The 15043-nt window shown below is 40.0% G+C and overlaps 52 non-coding genes across 52 annotated transcripts; all 52 read right to left on the bottom strand.

Moving 5' to 3' along the window:
- Window positions 1-116: 116 nt before the first annotated feature.
- Trnag-ucc (transfer RNA glycine (anticodon UCC)) lies at window positions 117-188 on the bottom strand. The gene has a single exon. It is a non-coding gene; the product is annotated as a tRNA-Gly (tRNA).
- A 119-nt stretch (window positions 189-307) lies between these two features.
- Trnak-cuu (transfer RNA lysine (anticodon CUU)) lies at window positions 308-380 on the bottom strand. The gene has a single exon. It is a non-coding gene; the product is annotated as a tRNA-Lys (tRNA).
- A 234-nt stretch (window positions 381-614) lies between these two features.
- On the bottom strand, window positions 615-686 carry Trnag-ucc (transfer RNA glycine (anticodon UCC)). Its single transcript has one exon. It is a non-coding gene; the product is annotated as a tRNA-Gly (tRNA).
- A 119-nt stretch (window positions 687-805) lies between these two features.
- On the bottom strand, window positions 806-878 carry Trnak-cuu (transfer RNA lysine (anticodon CUU)). Its single transcript has one exon. It is a non-coding gene; the product is annotated as a tRNA-Lys (tRNA).
- Window positions 879-1113: 235 nt separating this feature from the next.
- Window positions 1114-1185, bottom strand: Trnag-ucc (transfer RNA glycine (anticodon UCC)). Its single transcript has one exon. It is a non-coding gene; the product is annotated as a tRNA-Gly (tRNA).
- A 119-nt stretch (window positions 1186-1304) lies between these two features.
- Trnak-cuu (transfer RNA lysine (anticodon CUU)) lies at window positions 1305-1377 on the bottom strand. The gene has a single exon. It is a non-coding gene; the product is annotated as a tRNA-Lys (tRNA).
- Window positions 1378-1612: 235 nt separating this feature from the next.
- Trnag-ucc (transfer RNA glycine (anticodon UCC)) lies at window positions 1613-1684 on the bottom strand. The gene has a single exon. It is a non-coding gene; the product is annotated as a tRNA-Gly (tRNA).
- Window positions 1685-1803: 119 nt separating this feature from the next.
- Window positions 1804-1876, bottom strand: Trnak-cuu (transfer RNA lysine (anticodon CUU)). The gene has a single exon. It is a non-coding gene; the product is annotated as a tRNA-Lys (tRNA).
- Window positions 1877-2110: 234 nt separating this feature from the next.
- Trnag-ucc (transfer RNA glycine (anticodon UCC)) lies at window positions 2111-2182 on the bottom strand. The gene has a single exon. It is a non-coding gene; the product is annotated as a tRNA-Gly (tRNA).
- A 119-nt stretch (window positions 2183-2301) lies between these two features.
- Trnak-cuu (transfer RNA lysine (anticodon CUU)) lies at window positions 2302-2374 on the bottom strand. Its single transcript has one exon. It is a non-coding gene; the product is annotated as a tRNA-Lys (tRNA).
- A 235-nt stretch (window positions 2375-2609) lies between these two features.
- Window positions 2610-2681, bottom strand: Trnag-ucc (transfer RNA glycine (anticodon UCC)). The gene has a single exon. It is a non-coding gene; the product is annotated as a tRNA-Gly (tRNA).
- Window positions 2682-3108: 427 nt separating this feature from the next.
- Window positions 3109-3180, bottom strand: Trnag-ucc (transfer RNA glycine (anticodon UCC)). The gene has a single exon. It is a non-coding gene; the product is annotated as a tRNA-Gly (tRNA).
- A 426-nt stretch (window positions 3181-3606) lies between these two features.
- Window positions 3607-3678, bottom strand: Trnag-ucc (transfer RNA glycine (anticodon UCC)). The gene has a single exon. It is a non-coding gene; the product is annotated as a tRNA-Gly (tRNA).
- A 119-nt stretch (window positions 3679-3797) lies between these two features.
- Window positions 3798-3870, bottom strand: Trnak-cuu (transfer RNA lysine (anticodon CUU)). The gene has a single exon. It is a non-coding gene; the product is annotated as a tRNA-Lys (tRNA).
- A 235-nt stretch (window positions 3871-4105) lies between these two features.
- Window positions 4106-4177, bottom strand: Trnag-ucc (transfer RNA glycine (anticodon UCC)). Its single transcript has one exon. It is a non-coding gene; the product is annotated as a tRNA-Gly (tRNA).
- Window positions 4178-4296: 119 nt separating this feature from the next.
- Window positions 4297-4369, bottom strand: Trnak-cuu (transfer RNA lysine (anticodon CUU)). The gene has a single exon. It is a non-coding gene; the product is annotated as a tRNA-Lys (tRNA).
- A 426-nt stretch (window positions 4370-4795) lies between these two features.
- Trnak-cuu (transfer RNA lysine (anticodon CUU)) lies at window positions 4796-4868 on the bottom strand. Its single transcript has one exon. It is a non-coding gene; the product is annotated as a tRNA-Lys (tRNA).
- Window positions 4869-5103: 235 nt separating this feature from the next.
- On the bottom strand, window positions 5104-5175 carry Trnag-ucc (transfer RNA glycine (anticodon UCC)). The gene has a single exon. It is a non-coding gene; the product is annotated as a tRNA-Gly (tRNA).
- A 427-nt stretch (window positions 5176-5602) lies between these two features.
- Trnag-ucc (transfer RNA glycine (anticodon UCC)) lies at window positions 5603-5674 on the bottom strand. Its single transcript has one exon. It is a non-coding gene; the product is annotated as a tRNA-Gly (tRNA).
- A 426-nt stretch (window positions 5675-6100) lies between these two features.
- Window positions 6101-6172, bottom strand: Trnag-ucc (transfer RNA glycine (anticodon UCC)). Its single transcript has one exon. It is a non-coding gene; the product is annotated as a tRNA-Gly (tRNA).
- A 119-nt stretch (window positions 6173-6291) lies between these two features.
- On the bottom strand, window positions 6292-6364 carry Trnak-cuu (transfer RNA lysine (anticodon CUU)). The gene has a single exon. It is a non-coding gene; the product is annotated as a tRNA-Lys (tRNA).
- Window positions 6365-6599: 235 nt separating this feature from the next.
- On the bottom strand, window positions 6600-6671 carry Trnag-ucc (transfer RNA glycine (anticodon UCC)). Its single transcript has one exon. It is a non-coding gene; the product is annotated as a tRNA-Gly (tRNA).
- A 119-nt stretch (window positions 6672-6790) lies between these two features.
- On the bottom strand, window positions 6791-6863 carry Trnak-cuu (transfer RNA lysine (anticodon CUU)). The gene has a single exon. It is a non-coding gene; the product is annotated as a tRNA-Lys (tRNA).
- Window positions 6864-7097: 234 nt separating this feature from the next.
- Window positions 7098-7169, bottom strand: Trnag-ucc (transfer RNA glycine (anticodon UCC)). Its single transcript has one exon. It is a non-coding gene; the product is annotated as a tRNA-Gly (tRNA).
- A 119-nt stretch (window positions 7170-7288) lies between these two features.
- Window positions 7289-7361, bottom strand: Trnak-cuu (transfer RNA lysine (anticodon CUU)). The gene has a single exon. It is a non-coding gene; the product is annotated as a tRNA-Lys (tRNA).
- A 235-nt stretch (window positions 7362-7596) lies between these two features.
- Trnag-ucc (transfer RNA glycine (anticodon UCC)) lies at window positions 7597-7668 on the bottom strand. Its single transcript has one exon. It is a non-coding gene; the product is annotated as a tRNA-Gly (tRNA).
- Window positions 7669-7787: 119 nt separating this feature from the next.
- Window positions 7788-7860, bottom strand: Trnak-cuu (transfer RNA lysine (anticodon CUU)). Its single transcript has one exon. It is a non-coding gene; the product is annotated as a tRNA-Lys (tRNA).
- A 234-nt stretch (window positions 7861-8094) lies between these two features.
- On the bottom strand, window positions 8095-8166 carry Trnag-ucc (transfer RNA glycine (anticodon UCC)). The gene has a single exon. It is a non-coding gene; the product is annotated as a tRNA-Gly (tRNA).
- Window positions 8167-8285: 119 nt separating this feature from the next.
- Trnak-cuu (transfer RNA lysine (anticodon CUU)) lies at window positions 8286-8358 on the bottom strand. The gene has a single exon. It is a non-coding gene; the product is annotated as a tRNA-Lys (tRNA).
- A 234-nt stretch (window positions 8359-8592) lies between these two features.
- Window positions 8593-8664, bottom strand: Trnag-ucc (transfer RNA glycine (anticodon UCC)). The gene has a single exon. It is a non-coding gene; the product is annotated as a tRNA-Gly (tRNA).
- A 119-nt stretch (window positions 8665-8783) lies between these two features.
- Window positions 8784-8856, bottom strand: Trnak-cuu (transfer RNA lysine (anticodon CUU)). The gene has a single exon. It is a non-coding gene; the product is annotated as a tRNA-Lys (tRNA).
- Window positions 8857-9090: 234 nt separating this feature from the next.
- Trnag-ucc (transfer RNA glycine (anticodon UCC)) lies at window positions 9091-9162 on the bottom strand. The gene has a single exon. It is a non-coding gene; the product is annotated as a tRNA-Gly (tRNA).
- Window positions 9163-9281: 119 nt separating this feature from the next.
- Trnak-cuu (transfer RNA lysine (anticodon CUU)) lies at window positions 9282-9354 on the bottom strand. The gene has a single exon. It is a non-coding gene; the product is annotated as a tRNA-Lys (tRNA).
- A 234-nt stretch (window positions 9355-9588) lies between these two features.
- Window positions 9589-9660, bottom strand: Trnag-ucc (transfer RNA glycine (anticodon UCC)). The gene has a single exon. It is a non-coding gene; the product is annotated as a tRNA-Gly (tRNA).
- A 119-nt stretch (window positions 9661-9779) lies between these two features.
- Trnak-cuu (transfer RNA lysine (anticodon CUU)) lies at window positions 9780-9852 on the bottom strand. Its single transcript has one exon. It is a non-coding gene; the product is annotated as a tRNA-Lys (tRNA).
- Window positions 9853-10087: 235 nt separating this feature from the next.
- Window positions 10088-10159, bottom strand: Trnag-ucc (transfer RNA glycine (anticodon UCC)). Its single transcript has one exon. It is a non-coding gene; the product is annotated as a tRNA-Gly (tRNA).
- Window positions 10160-10278: 119 nt separating this feature from the next.
- Window positions 10279-10351, bottom strand: Trnak-cuu (transfer RNA lysine (anticodon CUU)). The gene has a single exon. It is a non-coding gene; the product is annotated as a tRNA-Lys (tRNA).
- A 234-nt stretch (window positions 10352-10585) lies between these two features.
- On the bottom strand, window positions 10586-10657 carry Trnag-ucc (transfer RNA glycine (anticodon UCC)). The gene has a single exon. It is a non-coding gene; the product is annotated as a tRNA-Gly (tRNA).
- A 119-nt stretch (window positions 10658-10776) lies between these two features.
- Window positions 10777-10849, bottom strand: Trnak-cuu (transfer RNA lysine (anticodon CUU)). Its single transcript has one exon. It is a non-coding gene; the product is annotated as a tRNA-Lys (tRNA).
- A 234-nt stretch (window positions 10850-11083) lies between these two features.
- Trnag-ucc (transfer RNA glycine (anticodon UCC)) lies at window positions 11084-11155 on the bottom strand. Its single transcript has one exon. It is a non-coding gene; the product is annotated as a tRNA-Gly (tRNA).
- Window positions 11156-11274: 119 nt separating this feature from the next.
- Trnak-cuu (transfer RNA lysine (anticodon CUU)) lies at window positions 11275-11347 on the bottom strand. Its single transcript has one exon. It is a non-coding gene; the product is annotated as a tRNA-Lys (tRNA).
- Window positions 11348-11581: 234 nt separating this feature from the next.
- Window positions 11582-11653, bottom strand: Trnag-ucc (transfer RNA glycine (anticodon UCC)). The gene has a single exon. It is a non-coding gene; the product is annotated as a tRNA-Gly (tRNA).
- Window positions 11654-11772: 119 nt separating this feature from the next.
- On the bottom strand, window positions 11773-11845 carry Trnak-cuu (transfer RNA lysine (anticodon CUU)). Its single transcript has one exon. It is a non-coding gene; the product is annotated as a tRNA-Lys (tRNA).
- Window positions 11846-12079: 234 nt separating this feature from the next.
- Window positions 12080-12151, bottom strand: Trnag-ucc (transfer RNA glycine (anticodon UCC)). The gene has a single exon. It is a non-coding gene; the product is annotated as a tRNA-Gly (tRNA).
- A 119-nt stretch (window positions 12152-12270) lies between these two features.
- On the bottom strand, window positions 12271-12343 carry Trnak-cuu (transfer RNA lysine (anticodon CUU)). Its single transcript has one exon. It is a non-coding gene; the product is annotated as a tRNA-Lys (tRNA).
- Window positions 12344-12578: 235 nt separating this feature from the next.
- On the bottom strand, window positions 12579-12650 carry Trnag-ucc (transfer RNA glycine (anticodon UCC)). Its single transcript has one exon. It is a non-coding gene; the product is annotated as a tRNA-Gly (tRNA).
- A 119-nt stretch (window positions 12651-12769) lies between these two features.
- Window positions 12770-12842, bottom strand: Trnak-cuu (transfer RNA lysine (anticodon CUU)). The gene has a single exon. It is a non-coding gene; the product is annotated as a tRNA-Lys (tRNA).
- Window positions 12843-13077: 235 nt separating this feature from the next.
- Window positions 13078-13149, bottom strand: Trnag-ucc (transfer RNA glycine (anticodon UCC)). Its single transcript has one exon. It is a non-coding gene; the product is annotated as a tRNA-Gly (tRNA).
- Window positions 13150-13268: 119 nt separating this feature from the next.
- On the bottom strand, window positions 13269-13341 carry Trnak-cuu (transfer RNA lysine (anticodon CUU)). The gene has a single exon. It is a non-coding gene; the product is annotated as a tRNA-Lys (tRNA).
- A 234-nt stretch (window positions 13342-13575) lies between these two features.
- On the bottom strand, window positions 13576-13647 carry Trnag-ucc (transfer RNA glycine (anticodon UCC)). Its single transcript has one exon. It is a non-coding gene; the product is annotated as a tRNA-Gly (tRNA).
- Window positions 13648-13766: 119 nt separating this feature from the next.
- Trnak-cuu (transfer RNA lysine (anticodon CUU)) lies at window positions 13767-13839 on the bottom strand. Its single transcript has one exon. It is a non-coding gene; the product is annotated as a tRNA-Lys (tRNA).
- A 235-nt stretch (window positions 13840-14074) lies between these two features.
- Window positions 14075-14146, bottom strand: Trnag-ucc (transfer RNA glycine (anticodon UCC)). The gene has a single exon. It is a non-coding gene; the product is annotated as a tRNA-Gly (tRNA).
- Between the last annotated feature and the right edge of the window lie 897 nt (window positions 14147-15043).

Below are 15043 nucleotides of genomic sequence, written 5' to 3'. Positions count from 1 at the left end.
AAGAATTGTTTTCGTACAACGTTTACCTTGTGTTTTTTAACCAGCATGCATCTTGAACATTTACCTTCTCTGACTGATGCAAAACATTATAACGATACCACGATGAAAAACATTGATGCGTCGGCCGGGAATCGAACCCGGATCGACTGCTTGGAAGGCAACCATGCTAACCGTTACACCACCGACGCTTTCGTTGCTTACGGACTATTCCACACAATGACGTTGAGTTGATATTCTAACAAAACTTGAAAATATTTTACATGTCTGGTAATGAACAGTTAATCATAAAAGTGACACAACAATACTTAGCCCGACGTAGGGCTCGAACCCACGACACCCAGATAAAGAGTCTCACGCTCTACCGACTGAGCTAGCCGGGCATTAGCGATAGTTGCGGAAGGTAAAAAACTGAAATCCCTTTAAAAGTTAAACATCAAGTACTTTGTCCGTTTTATAATTCGTTGTCGAAACACGATTTCAGAATAAAAATCTGTTTGAAAGAATTGTTTTCGTACAACGTTTACCTTGTGTTTTTTAACCAGCATGCATCTTGAACATTTACCTTCTCTGACTGATGCAAAACATTATAACGATACCACGATGAGAAAAATTGATGCGTCGGCCGGGAATCGAACCCGGATCGACTGCTTGGAAGGCAACCATGCTAACCGTTACACCACCGACGCTTTCGTTGCTTACGGACTATTCCACACAATGACGTTGAGTTGATATTCTAACCAAACTTGAAAATATTTTACATGTCTGGTAATGAACAGTTAATCATAAAAGTGACACAACAATACTTAGCCCGACGTGGGCCTCGAACCCACGACTCCGAGATTAAGATACTCGTGCTCTACCGACTGAGCTAGCCGGGCATTTGCGATATTTTCAAAAGGTAAAAAACTGAAATCCCTTTAAAAGTTAAACATCAAGTACTTTGTCCGTTTTATAATTCGTTGTCGAAACACGATTTCAGAATAAAAATCTGTTTGAAAGAATTTTTTTTCGTACAACGTTTTCCTTGTGTTTTTTAACTAGCATGCATCTTGAACATTTACCTTCTCTGACTGATGCAAAACATTATAACGATACCACGATGAAAAACATTGATGCGTCGGCCGGGAATCGAACCCGGATCGACTGCTTGGAAGGCAACCATGCTAACCGTTACACCACCGACGCTTTCGTTGCTTACGGACTATTCCACACAATGACGTTGAGTTGATATTCTAACAAAACTTGAAAATATTTTACATGTCTGGTAATGAACAGTTAATCATAAAAGTGACACAACAATACTTAGCCCGACGTGGGCCTCGAACCCACGACTTCGAGATTAAGAGTCTCGTGCTTTACCGACTGAGCTAGCCGGGGATTAGCGAGATATTTACGGAAGGTAAAAAACTGAAACTCTTAAAAAGTTAAACATCAAGTACTTTGTCCGTTTTATAATTCGTTGTCGAAACACGATTTCAGAATAAAAATCTGTTGGAAAGAATTGTTTTCGTACAACGTTTACCTTGTGTTTTTTAACCAGCATGCATCTTGAACATTTACCTTCTCTGACTGATGCAAAACATTATAACGATACCACGATGAAAAACATTGATGCGTCGGCCGGGAATCGAACCCGGATCGACTGCTTGGAAGGCAACCATGCTAACCGTTACACCACCGACGCTTTCGTTGCTTACGGACTATTCCACACAATGACGTTGAGTTGATATTCTAACAAAACTTGAAAATATTTTACATGTCTGGTAATGAACAGTTAATCATAAAAGTGACACAACAATACTTAGCCCGACGTAGGGCTCGAACCCACGACACCCAGATAAAGAGTCTCACGCTCTACCGACTGAGCTAGCCGGGCATTAGCGATAGTTGCGGAAGGTAAAAAACTGAAATCCCTTTAAAAGTTAAACATCAAGTACTTTGTCCGTTTTATAATTCGTTGTCGAAACACGATTTCAGAATAAAAATCTGTTTGAAAGAATTGTTTTCGTACAACGTTTACCTTGTGTTTTTTAACCAGCATGCATCTTGAACATTTACCTTCTCTGACTGATGCAAAACATTATAACGATACCACGATGAGAAAAATTGATGCGTCGGCCGGGAATCGAACCCGGATCGACTGCTTGGAAGGCAACCATGCTAACCGTTACACCACCGACGCTTTCGTTGCTTACGGACTATTCCACACAATGACGTTGAGTTGATATTCTAACCAAACTTGAAAATATTTTACATGTCTGGTAATGAACAGTTAATCATAAAAGTGACACAACAATACTTAGCCCGACGTGGGCCTCGAACCCACGACTCCGAGATTAAGATACTCGTGCTCTACCGACTGAGCTAGCCGGGCATTTGCGATATTTTCAAAAGGTAAAAAACTGAAATCCCTTTAAAAGTTAAACATCAAGTACTTTGTCCGTTTTATAATTCGTTGTCGAAACACGATTTCAGAATAAAAAACTGTTTGAAAGAATTTTTTTTCGTACAACGTTTTCCTTGTGTTTTTTAACTAGCATGCATCTTGAACATTTACCTTCTCTGACTGATGCAAAACATTATAACGATACCACGATGAAAAACATTGATGCGTCGGCCGGGAATCGAACCCGGATCGACTGCTTGGAAGGCAACCATGCTAACCGTTACACCACCGACGCTTTCGTTGCTTACGGACTATTCCACACAATGACGTTGAGTTGATATTCTAACAAAACTTGAAAATATTTTACATGTCTGGTAATGAACAGTTAATCATAAAAGTGACACAACAATACTTAGCCCGACGTGGGCCTCGAACCCACGACTCCGAGATTAAGAGTCTCGTGCTTTACCGACTGAGCTAGCCGGTGATTAGCGAGATATTTACGGAAGGTAAAAAACTGAAACTCTTAAAAAGTTAAACATCAAGTACTTTGTCCGTTTTATAATTCGTTGTCGAAACACGATTTCAGAATAAAAATCTGTTTGAAAGAATTGTGTTTGTACAACGTTTACCTTGTGTTTTTTAACCAGCATGCATCTTGAACATTTACCTTCTCTGACTGATGCAAAACATTATAACGATACCACGATGAAAAACATTGATGCGTCGGCCGGGAATCGAACCCGGATCGACTTCTTGGAAGGCAACCATGCTAACCGTTACACCACCGACGCTTTCGTTGCTTACGGATTATTCCACACAATGACGTTGAGTTGATATTCTAACAAAACTTGAAAATATTTTATATGTCTGGTAATGAACAGTTAATCATAAAAGTGACACAACAATACTTAGCCCGACTTAGGGCTCGAACCCACGACACCCAATTTAAGAGTCTCATGCTCTACCGACTGAGCTAGCCGGGCATTAGCGATAGTTGCGGAAGGTAAAAAACTGAAATCCCTTTAAAAGTTAAACATCAAGTACTTTGTCCGTTTTATAATTCGTTGTCGAAACACGATTTCAGAATAAAAATCTGTTTGAAAGAATTGTTTTCGTACAACGTTTACCTTGTGTTTTTTAACCAGCATGCATCTTGAACATTTACCTTCTCTGACTGATTCAAAACATTATAACGATACCACGATGAAAAACATTGATGCGTCGGCCGGGAATCGAACCCGGATCGACTGCTTGGAAGGCAACCATGCTAACCGTTACACCACCGACGCTTTCGTTGCTTACGGACTATTCCACACAATGACGTTGAGTTGATATTCTAACAAAACTTGAAAATATTTTACATGTCTGGTAATGAACAGTTAATCATAAAAGTGACACAACAATACTTAGCCCGACGTGGGCCTCGAACCCACGACTCCGAGATTAAGATACTCGTGCTCTACCGACTGAGCTAGCCGGGCATTTGCGATATTTACAAAAGGTAAAAAACTGAAATCCCTTTAAAAGTTAAACATCAAGTACTTTGTCCGTTTTATAATTCGTTGTCGAAACACGATTTCAGAATAAAAATCTGTTTGAAAGAATTTTTTTTCGTACAACGTTTTCCTTGTGTTTTTTAACTAGCATGCATCTTGAACATTTACCTTCTCTGACTGATGCAAAACATTATAACGATACCACGGTGAAAAACATTGATGCGTCGGCCGGGAATCGAACCCGGATCGACTGCTTGGAAGGCAACCATGCTAACCGTTACACCACCGACGCTTTCGTTGCTTACGGACTATTCCACACAATGACGTTGAGTTGATATTCTAACAAAACTTGAAAATATTTTACATGTCTGGTAATGAACAGTTAATCATAAAAGTGACACAACAATACTTAGCCCGACGTGGTCCTCGAACCCACGACTCCGAGATTAAGAGTCTCGTGCTCTACCGACTGAGCTAGCCGGGCATTAGCGATATTTACAAAAGGTAAAAAACTGAAATCCCTTTAAAAGTTAAACATCAAGTACTTTGTCCGTTTTATAATTCGTTGTCGAAACACGATTTCAGAATAAAAATCTGTTTGAAAGAATTGTGTTCGTACAACGTTTACCTTGTGTTTTTTAACTAGCATGCATCTTGAACATTTACCTTCTCTGACTGATGCAAAACATTATAACGATACCACGATGAAAAACATTGATGTCGTCGGCCGGGAATCGAACTCGGATCGAGTGCTTGGAAGGCAACCATGCTAACCGTTACACCACCGACGCTTTCGTTGCTTACGGACTATTCCACACAATGACGTTGAGTTGATATTCTAACAAAACTTGAAAATATTTTACATGTCTGGTAATGAACAGTTAATCATAAAAGTGACACAACAATACTTAGCCCGACGTGGGGCTCGAACCCACGACTCCGAGATTAAGAGTCTCGTGCTTTACCGACTGAGCTAGCCGGGGATTAGCGAGATATTTACGGAAGGTAAAAAACTGAAACTCTTACAAAGTTAAACATCAAGTACTTTGTCCGTTTTATAATTCGTTGTCGAAACACGATATCAGAATAAAAATCTGTTTGAAAGAATTGTGTTCGTACAACGTTTTCCTTGTGTTTTTTAACCAGCATGCATCTTGAACATTTACCTTCTCTGACTGATGCAAAACATTATAACGATACCACGATGAAAAACATTGATGCGTCGGCCGGGAATCGAACCCGGATCGACTGCTTGGAAGGCAACCATGCTAACCGTTACACCACCGACGCTTTCGTTGCTTACGGACTATTCCACACAATGACGTTGAGTTGATATTCTAACAAAACTTGAAAATATTTTACATGTCTGGTAATGAACAGTTAATCATAAAAGTGACACAACAATACTTAGCCCGACGTGGGCCTCGAACCCACGACTCCGAGATTAAGAGTCTCGTGCTTTACCGACTGAGCTAGCCGGTGATTAGCGAGATATTTACGGAAGGTAAAAAACTGAAACTCTTAAAAAGTTAAACATCAAGTACTTTGTCCGTTTTATAATTCGTTGTCGAAACACGATTTCAGAATAAAAATCTGTTTGAAAGAATTGTGTTTGTACAACGTTTACCTTGTGTTTTTTAACCAGCATGCATCTTGAACATTTACCTTCTCTGACTGATGCAAAACATTATAACGATACCACGATGAAAAACATTGATGCGTCGGCCGGGAATCGAACCCGGATCGACTTCTTGGAAGGCAACCATGCTAACCGTTACACCACCGACGCTTTCGTTGCTTACGGATTATTCCACACAATGACGTTGAGTTGATATTCTAACAAAACTTGAAAATATTTTATATGTCTGGTAATGAACAGTTAATCATAAAAGTGACACAACAATACTTAGCCCGACGTAGGGCTCGAACCCACGACACCCAATTTAAGAGTCTCATGCTCTACCGACTGAGCTAGCCGGGCATTAGCGATAGTTGCGGAAGGTAAAAAACTGAAATCCCTTTAAAAGTTAAACATCAAGTACTTTGTCCGTTTTATAATTCGTTGTCGAAACACGATTTCAGAATAAAAATCTGTTTGAAAGAATTGTTTTCGTACAACGTTTACCTTGTGTTTTTTAACCAGCATGCATCTTGAACATTTACCTTCTCTGACTGATTCAAAACATTATAACGATACCACGATGAAAAACATTGATGCGTCGGCCGGGAATCGAACCCGGATCGACTGCTTGGAAGGCAACCATGCTAACCGTTACACCACCGACGCTTTCGTTGCTTACGGACTATTCCACACAATGACGTTGAGTTGATATTCTAACAAAACTTGAAAATATTTTACATGTCTGGTAATGAACAGTTAATCATAAAAGTGACACAACAATACTTAGCCCGACGTGGGCCTCGAACCCACGACTCCGAGATTAAGATACTCGTGCTCTACCGACTGAGCTAGCCGGGCATTTGCGATATTTACAAAAGGTAAAAAACTGAAATCCCTTTAAAAGTTAAACATCAAGTACTTTGTCCGTTTTATAATTCGTTGTCGAAACACGATTTCAGAATAAAAATCTGTTTGAAAGAATTTTTTTTCGTACAACGTTTTCCTTGTGTTTTTTAACTAGCATGCATCTTGAACATTTACCTTCTCTGACTGATGCAAAACATTATAACGATACCACGGTGAAAAACATTGATGCGTCGGCCGGGAATCGAACCCGGATCGACTGCTTGGAAGGCAACCATGCTAACCGTTACACCACCGACGCTTTCGTTGCTTACGGACTATTCCACACAATGACGTTGAGTTGATATTCTAACAAAACTTGAAAATATTTTACATGTCTGGTAATGAACAGTTAATCATAAAAGTGACACAACAATACTTAGCCCGACGTGGTCCTCGAACCCACGACTCCGAGATTAAGAGTCTCGTGCTCTACCGACTGAGCTAGCCGGGCATTAGCGATATTTACAAAAGGTAAAAAACTGAAATCCCTTTAAAAGTTAAACATCAAGTACTTTGTCCGTTTTATAATTCGTTGTCGAAACACGATTTCAGAATAAAAATCTGTTTGAAAGAATTGTGTTCGTACAACGTTTACCTTGTGTTTTTTAACTAGCATGCATCTTGAACATTTACCTTCTCTGACTGATGCAAAACATTATAACGATACCACGATGAAAAACATTGATGCGTCGGCCGGGAATCGAACTCGGATCGAGTGCTTGGAAGGCAACCATGCTAACCGTTACACCACCGACGCTTTCGTTGCTTACGGACTATTCCACACAATGACGTTGAGTTGATATTCTAACAAAACTTGAAAATATTTTACATGTCTGGTAATGAACAGTTAATCATAAAAGTGACACAACAATACTTAGCCCGACGTGGGCCTCGAACCCACGACTCCGAGATTAAGAGTCTCGTGCTTTACCGACTGAGCTAGCCGGGGATTAGCGAGATATTTACGGAAGGTAAAAAACTGAAACTCTTAAAAAGTTAAACATCAAGTACTTTGTCCGTTTTATAATTCGTTGTCGAAACACGATTTCAGAAAAAAAATCTGTTTGAAAGAATTGTGTTCGTACAACGTTTACCTTGTGTTTTTTAACCAGCATGCATCTTTAACATTTACCTTCTCTGACTGATGCAAAACATTATAACGATACCACGATGAAAAACATTGATGCGTCGGCCGGGAATCGAACCCGGATCGACTGCTTGGAAGGCAACCATGCTAACCGTTACACCACCGACGCTTTCGTTGCTTACGGACTATTCCACACAATGACGTTGAGTTGATATTCTAACAAAACTTGAAAATATTTTACATGTCTGGTAATGAACAGTTAATCATAAAAGTGACACAACAATACTTAGCCCGACGTGGGCCTCGAACCCACGACTCCGAGATTAAGAGTCTCGTGCTCTACCGACTGAGCTAGCCGGGCATTAGCGATAGTTGCGGAAGGTAAAAAACTGAAATCCCTTTAAAAGTTAAACATCAAGTACTTTGTCCGTTTTATAATTCGTTGTCGAAACACGATTTCAGAATAAAAATCTGTTTGAAAGAATTGTGTTCGTACAACGTTTACCTTGTGTTTTTTAACCAGCATGCATCTTGAACATTTACCTTCTCTGACTGATGCAAAACATTATAACGATACCACGATGAAAAACGTTGATGCGTCGGCCGGGAATCGAACCCGGATCGACTGCTTGGAAGGCAACCATGCTAACCGTTACACCACCGACGCTTTCGTTGCTTACGGACTATTCCACACAATGACGTTGAGTTGATATTCTAACAAAACTTGAAAATATTTTACATGTCTGGTAATGAACAGTTAATCATTAAAGTGACACAACAATACTTAGCCCGACGTAGGGCTCGAACCCACGACACCAAGATTAAGAGTCTCATGCTCTACCGACTGAGCTAGCCGGGCATTAGCGATAGTTGCGGAAGGTAAAAAACTGAAATCCCTTTAAAATTTAAACATCAAGTTCTTTGTCCGTTTTATAATTCGTTGTCGAAACACGATTTCAGAATAAAAATCTGTTTGAAAGAATTGTTTTCGTACAACGTTTACCTTGTGTTTTTTAACCAGCATGCATCTTTAACATTTACCTTCTCTGACTGATGCAAAACATTATAACGATACCACGATGAAAAACATTGATGCGTCGGCCGGGAATCGAACCCGGATCGACTGCTTGGAAGGCAACCATGCTAACCGTTACACCACCGACGCTTTCGTTGCTTACGGACTATTCCACACAATGACGTTGAGTTGATATTCTAACAAAACTTGAAAATATTTTACATGTCTGGTAATGAACAGTTAATCATAAAAGTGACACAACAATACTTAGCCCGACGTGGGGCTCGAACCCACGACTCCGAGATTAAGAGTCTCGTGCTCTACCGACTGAGCTAGCCGGGCATTAGCGATAGTTGCGGAAGGTAAAAAACTGAAATCCCTTTAAAAGTTAAACATCAAGTACTTTGTCCGTTTTATAATTCGTTGTCGAAACACGATTTCAGAATAAAAATCTGTTGGAAAGAATTGTTTTCGTACAACGTTTACCTTGTGTTTTTTAACCAGCATGCATCTTGAACATTTACCTTCTCTGACTGATGCAAAACATTATAACGATACCACGATGAAAAACATTGATGCGTCGGCCGGGAATCGAACCCGGATCGACTGCTTGGAAGGCAACCATGCTAACCGTTACACCACCGACGCTTTCGTTGCTTACGGACTATTCCACACAATGACGTTGAGTTGATATTCTAACAAAACTTGAAAATATTTTACATGTCTGGTAATGAACAGTTAATCATAAAAGTGACACAACAATACTTAGCCCGACGTAGGGCTCGAACCCACGACACCCAGATAAAGAGTCTCACGCTCTACCGACTGAGCTAGCCGGGCATTAGCGATAGTTGCGGAAGGTAAAAAACTGAAATCCCTTTAAAAGTTAAACATCAAGTACTTTGTCCGTTTTATAATTCGTTGTCGAAACACGATTTCAGAATAAAAATCTGTTTGAAAGAATTGTTTTCGTACAACGTTTACCTTGTGTTTTTTAACCAGCATGCATCTTGAACATTTACCTTCTCTGACTGATGCAAAACATTATAACGATACCACGATGAGAAAAATTGATGCGTCGGCCGGGAATCGAACCCGGATCAACTGCTTGGAAGGCAACCATGCTAACCGTTACACCACCGACGCTTTCGTTGCTTACGGACTATTCCACACAATGACGTTGAGTTGATATTCTAACCAAACTTGAAAATATTTTACATGTCTGGTAATGAACAGTTAATCATAAAAGTGACACAACAATACTTAGCCCGACGTGGGCCTCGAACCCACGACTCCGAGATTAAGATACTCGTGCTCTACCGACTGAGCTAGCCGGGCATTTGCGATATTTTCAAAAGGTAAAAAACTGAAATCCCTTTAAAAGTTAAACATCAAGTACTTTGTCCGTTTTATAATTCGTTGTCGAAACACGATTTCAGAATAAAAATCTGTTTGAAAGAATTTTTTTTCGTACAACGTTTTCCTTGTGTTTTTTAACTAGCATGCATCTTGAACATTTACCTTCTCTGACTGATGCAAAACATTATAACGATACCACGATGAAAAACATTGATGCGTCGGCCGGGAATCGAACCCGGATCGACTGCTTGGAAGGCAACCATGCTAACCGTTACACCACCGACGCTTTCGTTGCTTACGGACTATTCCACACAATGACGTTGAGTTGATATTCTAACAAAACTTGAAAATATTTTACATGTCTGGTAATGAACAGTTAATCATAAAAGTGACACAACAATACTTAGCCCGACGTGGGCCTCGAACCCACGACTCCGAGATTAAGAGTCTCGTGCTCTACCGACTGAGCTAGCCGGGCATTAGCGATAGTTGCGGAAGGTAAAAAACTGAAATCCCTTTAAAAGTTAAACATCAAGTACTTTGTCCGTTTTATAATTCGTTGTCGAAACACGATTTCAGAATAAAAATCTGTTTGAAAGAATTGTGTTCGTACAACGTTTACCTTGTGTTTTTTAACCAGCATGCATCTTGAACATTTACCTTCTCTGACTGATGCAAAACATTATAACGATACCACGATGAAAAACGTTGATGCGTCGGCCGGGAATCGAACCCGGATCGACTGCTTGGAAGGCAACCATGCTAACCGTTACACCACCGACGCTTTCGTTGCTTACGGACTATTCCACACAATGACGTTGAGTTGATATTCTAACAAAACTTGAAAATATTTTACATGTCTGGTAATGAACAGTTAATCATTAAAGTGACACAACAATACTTAGCCCGACGTAGGGCTCGAACCCACGACACCAAGATTAAGAGTCTCATGCTCTACCGACTGAGCTAGCCGGGCATTAGCGATAGTTGCGGAAGGTAAAAAACTGAAATCCCTTTAAAATTTAAACATCAAGTTCTTTGTCCGTTTTATAATTCGTTGTCGAAACACGATTTCAGAATAAAAATCTGTTTGAAAGAATTGTTTTCGTACAACGTTTACCTTGTGTTTTTTAACCAGCATGCATCTTTAACATTTACCTTCTCTGACTGATGCAAAACATTATAACGATACCACGATGAAAAACATTGATGCGTCGGCCGGGAATCGAACCCGGATCGACTGCTTGGAAGGCAACCATGCTAACCGTTACACCACCGACGCTTTCGTTGCTTACGGACTATTCCACACAATGACGTTGAGTTGATATTCTAACAAAACTTGAAAATATTTTACATGTCTGGTAATGAACAGTTAATCATAAAAGTGACACAACAATACTTAGCCCGACGTGGGGCTCGAACCCACGACTCCGAGATTAAGAGTCTCGTGCTCTACCGACTGAGCTAGCCGGGCATTAGCGATAGTTGCGGAAGGTAAAAAACTGAAATCCCTTTAAAAGTTAAACATCAAGTACTTTGTCCGTTTTATAATTCGTTGTCGAAACACGATTTCAGAATAAAAATCTGTTGGAAAGAATTGTTTTCGTACAACGTTTACCTTGTGTTTTTTAACCAGCATGCATCTTGAACATTTACCTTCTCTGACTGATGCAAAACATTATAACGATACCACGATGAAAAACATTGATGCGTCGGCCGGGAATCGAACCCGGATCGACTGCTTGGAAGGCAACCATGCTAACCGTTACACCACCGACGCTTTCGTTGCTTACGGACTATTCCACACAATGACGTTGAGTTGATATTCTAACAAAACTTGAAAATATTTTACATGTCTGGTAATGAACAGTTAATCATAAAAGTGACACAACAATACTTAGCCCGACGTAGGGCTCGAACCCACGACACCCAGATAAAGAGTCTCACGCTCTACCGACTGAGCTAGCCGGGCATTAGCGATAGTTGCGGAAGGTAAAAAACTGAAATCCCTTTAAAAGTTAAACATCAAGTACTTTGTCCGTTTTATAATTCGTTGTCGAAACACGATTTCAGAATAAAAATCTGTTTGAAAGAATTGTTTTCGTACAACGTTTACCTTGTGTTTTTTAACCAGCATGCATCTTGAACATTTACCTTCTCTGACTGATGCAAAACATTATAACGATACCACGATGAGAAAAATTGATGCGTCGGCCGGGAATCGAACCCGGATCGACTGCTTGGAAGGCAACCATGCTAACCGTTACACCACCGACGCTTTCGTTGCTTACGGACTATTCCACACAATGACGTTGAGTTGATATTCTAACCAAACTTGAAAATATTTTACATGTCTGGTAATGAACAGTTAATCATAAAAGTGTCACAACAATACTTAGCCCGACGTGGGCCTCGAACCCACGACTCCGAGATTAAGATACTCGTGCTCTACCGACTGAGCTAGCCGGGCATTTGCGATATTTTCAAAAGGTAAAAAACTGAAATCCCTTTAAAAGTTAAACATCAAGTACTTTGTCCGTTTTATAATTCGTTGTCGAAACACGATTTCAGAATAAAAATCTGTTTGAAAGAATTTTTTTTCGTACAACGTTTTCCTTGTGTTTTTTAACTAGCATGCATCTTGAACATTTACCTTCTCTGACTGATGCAAAACATTATAACGATACCACGATGAAAAACATTGATGCGTCGGCCGGGAATCGAACCCGGATCGACTGCTTGGAAGGCAACCATGCTAACCGTTACACCACCGACGCTTTCGTTGCTTACGGACTATTCCACACAATGACGTTGAGTTGATATTCTAACAAAACTTGAAAATATTTTACATGTCTGGTAATGAACAGTTAATCATAAAAGTGACACAACAATACTTAGCCCGACGTGGGGCTCGAACCCACGACTCCGAGATTAAGAGTCTCGTGCTTTACCGACTGAGCTAGCCGGGGATTAGCGAGATATTTACGGAAGGTAAAAAACTGAAACTCTTAAAAAGTTAAACATCAAGTACTTTGTCCGTTTTATAATTCGTTGTCGAAACACGATTTCAGAAAAAAAATCTGTTTGAAAGAATTGTGTTCGTACAACGTTTACCTTGTGTTTTTTAACCAGCATGCATCTTTAACATTTACCTTCTCTGACTGATGCAAAACATTATAACGATACCACGATGAAAAACATTGATGCGTCGGCCGGGAATCGAACCCGGATCGACTGCTTGGAAGGCAACCATGCTAACCGTTACACCACCGACGCTTTCGTTGCTTACGGACTATTCCACACAATGACGTTGAGTTGATATTCTAACAAAACTTGAAAATATTTTACATGTCTGGTAATGAACAGTTAATCATAAAAGTGACACAACAATACTTAGCCCGACGTAGGGCTCGAACCCACGACACCCAGATAAAGAGTCTCACGCTCTACCGACTGAGCTAGCCGGGCATTAGCGATAGTTGCGGAAGGTAAAAAACTGAAATCCCTTTAAAAGTTAAACATCAAGTACTTTGTCCGTTTTATAATTCGTTGTCGAAACACGATTTCAGAATAAAAATCTGTTTGAAAGAATTGTTTTCGTACAACGTTTACCTTGTGTTTTTTAACCAGCATGCATCTTGAACATTTACCTTCTCTGACTGATGCAAAACATTATAACGATACCACGATGAGAAAAATTGATGCGTCGGCCGGGAATCGAACCCGGATCGACTGCTTGGAAGGCAACCATGCTAACCGTTACACCACCGACGCTTTCGTTGCTTACGGACTATTCCACACAATGACGTTGAGTTGATATTCTAACCAAACTTGAAAATATTTTACATGTCTGGTAATGAACAGTTAATCATAAAAGTGACACAACAATACTTAGCCCGACGTGGGCCTCGAACCCACGACTCCGAGATTAAGATACTCGTGCTCTACCGACTGAGCTAGCCGGGCATTTGCGATATTTTCAAAAGGTAAAAAACTGAAATCCCTTTAAAAGTTAAACATCAAGTACTTTGTCCGTTTTATAATTCGTTGTCGAAACACGATTTCAGAATAAAAATCTGTTTGAAAGAATTTTTTTTCGTACAACGTTTTCCTTGTGTTTTTTAACTAGCATGCATCTTGAACATTTACCTTCTCTGACTGATGCAAAACATTATAACGATACCACGATGAAAAACATTGATGCGTCGGCCGGGAATCGAACCCGGATCGACTGCTTGGAAGGCAACCATGCTAACCGTTACACCACCGACGCTTTCGTTGCTTACGGACTATTCCACACAATGACGTTGAGTTGATATTCTAACAAAACTTGAAAATATTTTACATGTCTGGTAATGAACAGTTAATCATAAAAGTGACACAACAATACTTAGCCCGACGTGGGCCTCGAACCCACGACTCCGAGATTAAGAGTCTCGTGCTTTACCGACTGAGCTAGCCGGTGATTAGCGAGATATTTACGGAAGGTAAAAAACTGAAACTCTTAAAAAGTTAAACATCAAGTACTTTGTCCGTTTTATAATTCGTTGTCGAAACACGATTTCAGAATAAAAATCTGTTTGAAAGAATTGTGTTTGTACAACGTTTACCTTGTGTTTTTTAACCAGCATGCATCTTGAACATTTACCTTCTCTGACTGATGCAAAACATTATAACGATACCACGATGAAAAACATTGATGCGTCGGCCGGGAATCGAACCCGGATCGACTTCTTGGAAGGCCACCATGCTAACCGTTACACCACCGACGCTTTCGTTGCTTACGGATTATTCCACACAATGACGTTGAGTTGATATTCTAACAAAACTTGAAAATATTTTATATGTCTGGTAATGAACAGTTAATCATAAAAGTGACACAACAATACTTAGCCCGACGTAGGGCTCGAACCCACGACACCCAATTTAAGAGTCTCATGCTCTACCGACTGAGCTAGCCGGGCATTAGCGATAGTTGCGGAAGGTAAAAAACTGAAATCCCTTTAAAAGTTAAACATCAAGTACTTTGTCCGTTTTATAATTCGTTGTCGAAACACGATTTCAGAATAAAAATCTGTTTGAAAGAATTGTTTTCGTACAACGTTTACCTTGTGTTTTTTAACCAGCATGCATCTTGAACATTTACCTTCTCTGACTGATTCAAAACATT

Source organism: Euprymna scolopes, chromosome 18 (assembly GCF_053919585.1).
Source record: "Euprymna scolopes isolate OS-2025 chromosome 18, ASM5391958v1, whole genome shotgun sequence".
NCBI lineage: Eukaryota > Metazoa > Mollusca > Cephalopoda > Sepiida > Sepiolidae > Euprymna > Euprymna scolopes.
Note: the sequence above shows the minus strand (reverse complement) of the source record. Positions and strands in the feature narration are given on the sequence as shown.